The sequence below is a fragment of the Panthera uncia genome, chromosome B1 (assembly GCF_023721935.1).
Source record: "Panthera uncia isolate 11264 chromosome B1, Puncia_PCG_1.0, whole genome shotgun sequence".
In the NCBI taxonomy this organism is placed as follows: domain Eukaryota; kingdom Metazoa; phylum Chordata; class Mammalia; order Carnivora; family Felidae; genus Panthera; species Panthera uncia.
In genome coordinates, this window is record NC_064811.1 from 128,286,101 (window position 1) to 128,295,064 (window position 8,964).

The window sequence follows — 8,964 nt, forward strand, 5'->3', positions numbered from 1 at the left end:
TTGCCGTTCTTTTTCCAGCTCCTTAAGGCGTAAGGTTAGGATGTGTATCTGAGACCTTTCTTCCTTCTTTAGGAAGGCCTGGATTGCTATATACTTTCCTCTTATGACTGTCTTTGCTGTGTCCCAGAGGTTTTGGGTTGTGGTGTTATCATTTGCATTGACTTCCATATACTTTCTAATTTCCTCTTTAACTTCTTGGTTAGCCCATCATTTTTAGCAGGATGTTTTTCAGTCTCCAAGTATTTGTTACCTGTCCAAATATTTTCTTGTGGTTGATTTTGAGTTTCATAGCGTTGTGGTCTGAAAATATGCACGGTATGATCTCGATCTTTTTGTACTTACTTAGGGCTGATTTGTGTCCCAGTGTATCGTCTATTCTGGAGAACATTCCATGTGCACTGGAGAAGAATGTATATTCTGCTGCTTTAGGATGAAATGAATATATATATCTGAATATACCTGTTAAGTCCATCTGGTCAGTGTGTCATTCAAAGACATTGTTTCCTTGTTGATTTTTTGATTAGATGATCTGTCCATTTCTGTGAGTGGGGTGTTGAAGTCTTCTACTAGTATGGCATCACTATCGATGAGTTTCTTTATGTTTGTGATTAATTGACTTATATTTTTGGGTGTTTCCACATTTGGCATAGAAATGTTTACAATTGTTAGGTCTTCTTGGTGGATAGACCCCTTGATTATGATATAATGCCCTTCTGCATCTCTTGATACAGTCTTTATTTTAACGTCTAGATTGTCTGATATAAGTATGGCTCCTCCGGCTTTCTTTTGTTGACCATTAGCATGATAGATGGTTCTCCATCCCCTTATTTTTAATCTGAATGTGTTTTTATGTCTAAAGTGGGTCTCTTGTAAACAGCATGTAAATGGATCTTGTTTTCTTATGCATTCTGTTACCCTATGTCTTTTGACTGCTGCATTGAGTCCATTAACATTTAGAGTGAGTACTGAAAGATATGAATTTATTGGCATTATGATGCTTGTAGAGTTGGAGTTCTGGTCCTTTCTAATCTTTGTTGCTTTTGAGATATACATATATATATTTTTTTTAATTTTTTTTTTTCATCTTTTCTCCCCTCAGAGAGTCCCCCTTAAAATCTCTTGCAGGGCTGGTTTAGTGGTCACAAGCTCCTTTAGTTTTTGTTTGGGAAACTTTTTATTTCTCCTTCTATTTTATTTCTCCTTCTATCCAGCTTTGCTGGATAAAGAATTCTTGGCTGCATATTTTTCTGATTCAGCACATTGAATATATCCTGCCACTCCTTTCTGGCCTGCCAAGTTTCTGTGGATAGGTTGGCTGCAAACTTGATCTGTCTTCCCTTGTAGGTTAGGGACTTTTTTTCCCTTGCTGCTTTCATGATTCTCTCCTTGCATGAGTATTTTGTGAGTTTGACTATGGTATGACTTGTTGACGGTCGGTTTTTGTTGAATCTAATGGGGGTCCTCTGTGCTTCCTGGATTTTGACGTCTGTGTCTTTCCCCAGGTTAGGAAAGTTTTCTGCTATGATTTGCTCACATAACCCTTCTACCCCTATTTCTCTCTCTTCCTCTTCTGGGACCTCTATGATTCTGATGTTCCTTTTTAATGAGTCACTGATTTCTCCAATTCTTAAGTCATGCTCTTTTGCCTTAATCTCCCTCTTTTTTTCTGCTTCATTATTCTCTGTGTGTCCTGTATATTACTGATTCTCTGTTCTGCCTCATCCATCCTTGCCTCGGCTGCATCCATCCATGATTGCAGCTCAGTTATAGCATTTTTAATTTCATTCTGACTAGTTTTTATTTCTTTTATCTCTGCAGAAAGGGATTCTAATCTATTTTTAACTCCAGCTAGTATTCTTATAATCGTGATTCTAAATTCTGGTTCAGACATCTTGCTTGTATCTGTGTTGGTTAAATCCTTGGCTGTCCTTTCTTTGTGCTCTTTCTTTTGGGGTGAATTCCTTCATTTTGTCATTTTGAAGGGAGAAAAGGAATTAATGAGGTAGAAAATTAAAATAAAAAAATTAAAATTAAAAAAGTTAAAAACACACACACACAAAATCAAATAAATGATGCTAGATCCTAGGTGTGTTTTGGTCTGGGTGTTGAAAGTGGTTTCACAGATTAGAGGAAAAAAAGGGGGGGGAAGGAAATCGTTTGAGAATTTGAAAAAATGAATACACTGAAGTAGACTAAAATGAGATGATGGGAGTAAAATAGAATTTGAAAAAAATGTACACAAAAGTAAAGAATATAGTAGAAGAAAATTAAAGAAAAATATTTTTAATAAAAATTAAAAACAAAAATGAAAATTTTCTCCTTCTGTATTCAAGAAAAAGAAAAGAAACAAAAAAGAGAAAAAAGAAAAAAGAAATCGTTTGAAAATTTGAAAAAGTGAATACAGTGTAGTAGACTAAAATGATGGAAATAAAGTAGAATTTGAAAAAATTTTCATGAAAGCAGAAAATATAGTAAAAAAATTAAAGAAAAATATTTTTGATAGAATTGAAAGTAAAAATGAAGTTTTTCTCTTTTTGCATTCAAGAAAAAGAAAAGAAACAAAAAAGAGAAAAAAGAAAAAGAAAAAAAGGAAATTGTTTGAAAATTTGAAAAGGTGAATACACTGAAGTAGACTAAAATAAAATGATGGAAGTAAGATAGAATTTGAAAAAAATTTACACAAAAGTAAAAAATATAGTAAAAAAGTTTAAAGAAAAATATTTTAAATAAAAATTGAAAATAAAAATGAAGTTTTTTCTCTTTCTGTATTCAAGAAAAAGTAGTGTAAAAGAGAAAAAAAAAAGAAAATTGAATGGATGGACCTGCTAACAGATTGAAATAGGACCAAATTACTTCATTTTCCCCTAGAAGTCAGACTATGACACGCTTTATAGTCCATAAACTAAGTAGGCAGTGAGACACGTGTTCTTGAAGAGCGAGGTTGGCCCAGTTGGGCGGGGCTCAGTGTAACGGCTCCGTTCTCCACTAGATGGCGCTGCTAGCCGACTGGGGTGGATTGTTGCCGTGCTCGTAGGTGCGCTCGTAGGTGCATATGCGCATGCGCGGTAGTGTTGAAAATGGCCCCCACCCAGGTACCCAGTCTGTTCTCCCCGTCAGCAATCGCACACCCGTCGTCTGTCTTCAGCTTTTGTCCACTTCCCGCGTTTTCACTGTGACCAAGACCCAGGCAGTACCTCTCTCCCGAGTTTTGTCTCAGGTGCGGCTGTTTCCCCTGGCCCCTTACTTCTGAAGGACTGCGGCTTTGGCCCGTTCCGCCCCTCTGCGGGAGGGTCTCACCGAGCAATGGCCGAATGAGCAATGGCTGAATGTCCGCTGCACCCAGGATCGCTTGCCGGACCCTGCTGCTGCCGGTGCCCCGAGACTGCGGCCAGGTGCCAGCCCGCCCCGGAAAAAGTTCGCGAGATAGTATAGCAGCAGCTTTTCACGGATTACGGAAAATCACAACATACATCTAACACCGAGCCTCACCCTTAACGACCCTGTTCCAGCACCAGCAGATGTGGCCGTTTTCTGGGGTCTGCTGGGACCAGGTGGCTTCAGCAGTCTCTACCAAATGTCCTTCCAGCAGTGGAACCGCTGTTCCCCATGTGGCCTGAGAACCTCCCGGACCCCACTCTGGTCCTGGGGATTCGCCCTTCCCACCAGAGCATCGCCAGGTATCGAGCTGCATAGTTGCAGACTTTGCGCTCCCCTTGTTTACAGTCTTAATGGAATTTAAACCCTCTCCTTTCTCCTTTCTCCCTTTTTAGTTTAGTCCCTGCGGCTGTTTCCAATTTTCCACTTTCTCTCCAGCTGCTTTTGGGAGGGGTGCTTTTCCTGTAGTCTCCCCCCCCGCCCCAGTCTCCATCCTCTCTCCTCTTGCAAAAGCACCTCCCTTCCTGAGCCTTCTCACTCCCCAAGTCTACCTCTCCGCACCATGTACCTGCTGAATTCTGTGGTTCAGGTTGTGCAGATTGTTGTGTTAATCCTCCAATCAGTTTTCTAGGTGTGCAAGATAGTTTAGTATTGGTCTGGCTGTATTTCATGGATGCAAGACACCCAAAAACTTCCATGCTGTTCCACCATCTTGGCCCCTCCCCATGAATGATATTCTTCAGGAAGCAAGTAGCCAGTGTGGAGTGGTCTTGTACCTAGACTTCAGATATAGGGTAGGGAAGGATAAGTTTGAAAAGGAGAGTTGAAAAGGAAAACCAAGTGTGTGGTGTCATGGAAACAAAAGGAGAGAATGTTTTAAGAAGGAAGGAGCAGTCAGCAACGATATCTGCTATGACAGGTTAGGCAGCATGGAGAATAAAAAATATCTAGGAGTTAGCAACATGGTGGTCATTGATGACCTTTGCAAATGTTGTTTGGGGTGACAGGTGCCGAAGCCAGACTAGGGAACAGTGAAACCTGGGCAAGAGGTGGGGAAAATAGGGACAGTGCATATAAAGAGCTCTTTTCAGAATTTGGACTATGAAGGGGGAGAGAGGGAGAGAGAAAGAGAGAAGCTGGAGGGAGATGAGCGTTTTTGTTGTTTGTTTTTAAAAAACAGCTGGAGGAGACTGGAGCATGTGTAAATATTGGGAGGACTGGTCTGGTTGAGGTGGAGAGGTAGAAAGTATGAGAGAGAGAAGGGAGGACAATCAGTGTGTGGCTCCTGAGAAGGAAGGGAAGGACAGTGTCCGGACTGGACAAGTGGGGATGGACGGACCATGTGGGACCAGGCACCCCCTCTACTTGCAGGAGGGAGGAGGACTGGTGTGGAAGGAAGTTCAGAAGTGGGAAGTTGAGGGGATTTCTTCAGATGGCTTTAATTTTCTCTGTGAAGCAAGAAGAGAAGTCATCCCTGACAGGATATGAGGAGGCAAAGATGGTCAGTGGCAGAAGGAGTGTGCTGAAAGTGTCAAATATTATTGCGGAGGGTACAGGTGACTTAGTGAGAGAAGTGGAATAAAACTGCCCGCTGTCCTCGAAGAAAGCAGGCAGGAGGGAACTTTTAGGTTTGGGATTTTGTTATGTAGGAGAAACAGAAACATGGGAGAAGAGACTGCAGTGGCTCTAGAATTTCTATCTGGTAGAGCAATCAGATGCAGAAGTGGGAGGACCTGAAGTTTTTTGTGTCGTATTTTCTGTGCTATGATAGTGAGAAAACCCCAACTGTTCATAGTGAAGAGCAGGAAAGAGTTATGGAGATTGAGGAGGAGGTAAAGACCTCATCTTCAACCCCGTGTTTGGCAACACTAAGCAAACTCCTACGAAGGAAGATTGCGAACAAGAAGGCCTGTGCACTCTCTCAATTCCCCGAGGTCTCCTGCGGGCACCCCCAGTACACCCCCACCCCAGCAGCTGGCATGAATGTTCCCACTGTCTGGTGGCCACATCCCGTGGGTTTTTGCCCTATAAAAAGAAGGAAGGAGCTCCTTCCTGGGGAACCGGAAGTGTTTGGGCCAAGTAGGACTCCACATATAACGCCGAGAGAATGGGAAGTCCAGGGTCTGCTGACTCCTCCACCAGTGAACTCCAGCTTGCTCCGAATGTTTGCCTCAGTCTTCACTAAATAAGCAAAAAAGGTAAGGAAGGAGATGACAAGTGGATTGGGGAAAGAGGAAGGAAATCAGCGGACTCTGAGCAAGATGCAGGAGGCTCGAGTTAGTCATTTAGAGCTTGGACGACTGTAGGTAATGACCAAGTCTGGGGAGTGGCCGATGTAGCACAGAGGAGATCTTTTGGGAGGAGGAGGTAAAGGGACTGAGAGGCTTTGGGAACAGTGAAGCCACCTGGGCTTCTGGACAATCCTGGGAAGAAGTCTATAAACCGGTGCCAAAACCTTCAACAAGTGGGGGGAAGGTATTAGGTGGTCACAGATGGTGACAGACACAGGAGGCCACAAGTCAAATGGCATGATGTGAGCCCATAGCCTCAGAGAAACTGGTTTTCTTACAAAAGATTGGGGAAGCAACAATTTTCTTCAACTTGCTCAGGGAAAAGGGTTTCTGGATCTGATGATGCTCTTTGCATAAAACCATGAATCACCATGGAGCTATCAATTTAATCTCATCACATGAACTGGGATTTAGCACAAAGCATTTTAGTGATCTAAGTGGGCAGGAACTGTTACATGGTAAAAAACGTATACACATTTTTTGGATCTTTACCAGTGACCGACAGCTCAAAGGAGCCATGGCTGGAGGAAGGGTGGGAGGACACTGGCAGGACACACTCGAGCAGACCGGTGGCTTGGCCCAGATGACTCAAGTGACAGAAAGTGACGGCGACAGGCAACCGTTGAAGGAAGAGCAGCAGTTAACATGAGGAGAAAGGAAGGACTTGGCAATTTCTTTTAGTGACTCAAATTTAACTTTGTTAACATAGGCTTTTTAGAATGTCCTCAGGGTGCCTGGGTGGCTCAGTTGGTTGAGCGTCTTACTCTTGATTTTGGCTCAAGTCATGATCTCACGGTTCATGCAATTGAGCCCCGCAATGGGCTCTGCACTGGTATGGAGCCTGATTAGGATTTTCTCTCTCTCTCTCTGAAATAAGATTTAAAAGAGTTAAATGTCCTCAAAAATTTTTGTCCGCATAGACAATCAAGAAGTTTGCTTCAGCTTTCTGACTGAATATTTAAACTACTAAATTTACAAAGTTAAAAACCTTGTCTTTCCTTAAGATTTTAGGTTTGACTAGCTATTTATAAATAGTAGGCTCAGAAGGTGGCATTGGTGAATTTTACCAAAAGAAAGGAAAGGAAATGTTTAGGGCAATTTTAAGTCTGATTATAGATGCAAAAACTCTAAGGAAAATATTAGTAAAGAAATATGTCCAGTAAAATATAAAAAGAGTAATATACGCAGACTAACTTGGATTTATTCTAAAAATGCAACATTGTCTTAACACTGAATTGATTAATGTAATCACCACTATTAACAGAGTATGAAGTATACATTTTATTTTATTTTCTTATTGAGGTGTAATTGACAGACAATATGATATTAGTTTCAGGTGTACTACATAGCAAGTCTACATTTGTATACTTTGCAAAACAGTCACACAATAAGTCCAGTTACCATGCAAAGTCACCTTACCAAGTTAATGTAATATTACTGACTATATTTCCCATGCTGCACATTACATCCTCATGACTTACTTATTTTATCGCTGGAGGTTGGTGTTTCATAATCCATTTACACCCCTGCCCCCAATCCTCCCTCTCCTCTGGCAACCAATCTATTCTCTGTACCTATGTGCCTGGATTTTGTTTTGTTTTGGCGTTTTGGATTCTACATATAAGTGAAATCATGCAGTTTTTGTCTTTCTCTGTCTTATTTCATTTAGCATAATATCCTTAAGGTCCATCCATGTTGCTACAAATGGCAAGATTTCATTCTTTTTGTATGGCTGAATAATATTCCATTATATATATATTCCAATAATATAATGGAATAATATATATATACACATATGTATGTATATATTTACACACACATATATATGTGTATATATATGTGTGTGTGTGTGTGTGTATACATATATATGTCACTCTTCTTTATTCATCCATTGATGGACACTTAGGTTGTTTCCATAAAATATCTTGGCTATTTTAAATGATACTACAATGAACATAGAGATGCATAAACTTTTTTGAATTAGGGTTTTCATTTTCTTTGGACAGATACCTAGTTGTGGAATTGTTGGACGATATGATGGTATTTGTATTTTTATTTTTTTGAGGATCCTCCATACTGTTTTCCACAGTGGCTGCACCAATTTACTATCCCACCGATGATACATAATGGTTCCCTTTTCTCTACATCTTCACCATCATTTGTTATTTCTGGTCTTTTTGGTAATAGTCATTCTGACAGGTGTGAGGTGATACATCAGTGTAGTTTTGAACCATGGTTATACTTTATAACAGGACTGAAACTAGGAAGGCAGTGGTCACATAGCTCACATCCCTAGGCTTGAGTCATGTCATGACTTCATTTTTTCTATCCACACAGAAGTCAGCAACCCCTACCCAGCTGGCCACATAACATGGTTGGACTCAGCAGTTATTTGATTTCAATATATTTTCTGAAGAGTCAAAGAACTTGGAACTTGATAAAAATCCTGCCTTCTTTTCACACTCTTCCTGCCCAATGAGACCATGTAACCGTTACAGATATTGAAATAATACTAGTTGTTGGCTCATGGTTTTGCGTATATGTTTGGAAATCAAGCACTATATTTCTTTATTCTGATCTTTAAAAGAGGCGGGCTGCTGTGTGGCAAGGTTAGAAGTCACTGATCAGACTTTTCTCCCTTGTAGTCCCATTGTGTGTCTGCAATGGCCACTTCAGGTATTTCTATTCCATTTCTCCAGACCTAACTGATGTTCTGAAAAGGCAAGTCTATTCACCAGTCAACAATTAGTAGTTGATTAGTGCTACTATGTTGTAGGGGCTGGAGACACTTCACTGCAAAAAGAGAATAAAATCCATGCCTGCATGAAATTTACATCTAGCTATGTCCAGCACGTGTGTGTAAATTTGGAATCTACTTTTCTATTGCCTAATGGAAGTCTTGCAATAGATGAAAATCATTTGCCTTGTCTTGATAGTTTTGTGTGTTTGGACCTATACTATAACAACTTAACTCTTATATTATCCTGGTGGTTTGGCCCTTTGCTTCTGGGATGGTCCATCAAAGAACTTGAGGGAAATCTCTTTCTCTTTCTTTTTCCATTTCTCAAATATTTCCTGAAATATTTACAAATTCTCTGAATTAAAAAAAAGGACATTTATGAATTAACTCAACATTGATGCTTCTAATCCCCAGATATATATACCAAGAATCTTGAAATCAATGTAGATCTTCAGTCATTTGGGCCAACATATGGTACAATCAATTTTATTTGGAGAGGTTTTAGTTTTCCTTCCTTCCTTCCTTCCTTCCTTCCTTCCTTCCTTCCTTCCTTCCTTC